A 2,139-nucleotide genomic window follows, 5' to 3' on the forward strand; every position below is an offset into this window, starting at 1 on the left:
AGGATTAGGTTTAGAGTTAGTTTTATGAATAGGGATAAGAATAGGGATAGGGTTCGTGTTAGGGTTAGGATTCGTGTGAGTGTTAGTGTCATTTTTAGGATTAGGTTGTTGGTTAGTTTTATGGTTAGGGTTAGTATAGTTTTAGGGTTAGAATTAGGTTAGTGTTAGGGTTAGGGTTAGTGTTTGGTATAGTTTTCGTATTAGGGTTATGGTTAGGGTTAGTGTTAGTGTCAGGGTTACCGTTAGGTTTAGGTATAATGTTAGAGCTAGGGATAAGATTAGGGTTAGTTTTAGGGTTAGGGTTAGAGTTACAAAATTAGTGTTATGGTTAGGGTTAGAGTTAGCGTTAGGATTAGTGTAAGGGTTGGGGTTTGGTTTAGCTTTAGTTTTATGAATAGTGTTAGAGTTAGGGTTAGTGCTAGGTAAGGAGTAGGGTTAGGTTTGGGATAGGGGTAGGGTTATGGTTTGGGTTAGGGTTTGTGTTAGGGTTAGGGTTATGGTTATAATTAGGGTTAGGTGTAAGATTATGGTTTGGGGTAATATTCAGGGTTAAGGGTAGGGTAAGTTTTAGGGCTAGTGTTAGGGTTAGGGTTAGTTTTAGGCATAGGTTTAAGGCTTGGTTAAGTGTTAGGTTTACTTAAGGTTTAGGGTTAGGGTAGGTTTAGGTTTAAGGTTAGGTTTAATTTTAGGGGTTGGTTTAGGGTTAAGTTTTAGGTTATTCTTAAGGTTAGGTTAGGGTTAGTTTTAGGCTTAGTGTTAGGGTTTGTGTTAGAGTTAGGTTTAGTATTAGGGTTAGTGTTACAGTTTGGATTAGGTTAAAGTTTAGGGTTATGGTAAATGCTAGTGTTAAAGTTAGGGTTAGGAGTAAGTTTAGTGTTAGGTTTAGGGATAGAGTTGTGGTAAGATTTAGGTTTAAGGTTAGTGTTTGTTTTAGGGATAGGGTTAGGTTTAGTATTAGGTTTAGTGATAGGGTTAGTGTTATGGATAGTGTTAGGATTAGGTTTAGTGTTTTATGTTTAGGAGTAGGTTTAGGGTTAGCTATATTTTGGGTTTATGGTTAGGTTTAGTGTTAGGGTAAAGTTAGGTTTATGGTTAGGGAAAGTGTTAGGGTTAATGTTAGGGTTAGGGTTTGTGTTAGGGTTAGGGTTAGGGTTTGTGTTAGGGTTAGGGTTAGGGTTTGTGTTAGGGTCAGGGATAGGGTTGGGGTTTTGTTAAGATTAGGCTTAGTTTACTGTTAGGGTTAGAATCTGGGTTAGTATTACTGTTAGGGTTAGTTATAGTCTTTCATTAAGAATTAGAGTCAGGGTTATTGCTAGTATTAAGTTTAGGGTTATTGTTAGGGTTATGGTTAGTATTAGGTTTAGGCTTAGTGATAGGGTTAGTGACAGGTTTAGTGTTAGAGTTAAAATTATTGTTAGTGTTAGGGTTATAGTTAGTTTTAGGGTTGGGGTTACTCTTATGGGTTAGGGTTAATGTAGGGTTAGGGTTAGGGTTAGGTTAGTGAGATAATTAGGGTTAGGGTTCGGTTCAGGTTTTGAGTTAGGGTTACAGTTAGGGTTAGTTTTAGGTTTAGAGTTAGGATTAGGTTTAGGGTTAGTTTTAGGGTTAGGCTAGGTGTTAGAATTAGTATTAGGATTCATATTAGGGTTAGAGATATGGTTAGTATAAGGTTTAGGATTAGTGTTAGTGTAAGAGTTATGGTTAGGTTTAGATATAGTTTTAGATTTAGGGATAGGTTTAGGGTTAGTGTTAGTGTTAGGTTAGGGTTATGTTTAGTGTTATGGTTAGAATTATTGTTAGGGTTATGGTTAGCTCTATGGTCAGGGTTAGTTCTAGCATTAGTTTTAAGGTTAGTGTTAGGTTTAGGGTTAGGCTTAGTTAAGGATTAGTGTTAGGATTGGGCTATGTTTAGGGTAATAATTTGGGTTAGGTTTTGGGTTAGGATTAGGTTTAGGGTTGGGGTTACAGTTAGGTTAAGGGTTAGGGTTCGAGTAAAGTTTAGTGTTAGAGTTAGATTTAGGGTTAGGATTAGAATTAGTGTTAGGGTGAGCTTTAGAGTTAGAGTTAGGCTAAGGGTAATTTTTAGGGGTAGTGTTAATATTACGGTTAGTTTAAGGGTAAGTGTTAAGTTTAGGGTTA

Source organism: Marmota monax, unplaced genomic scaffold (assembly GCF_021218885.2).
Source record: "Marmota monax isolate L192 unplaced genomic scaffold, Marmota_monax_Labrador192_F-V1.1 WCK01_AAM20220418_F8-fsc00248, whole genome shotgun sequence".
NCBI lineage: Eukaryota > Metazoa > Chordata > Mammalia > Rodentia > Sciuridae > Marmota > Marmota monax.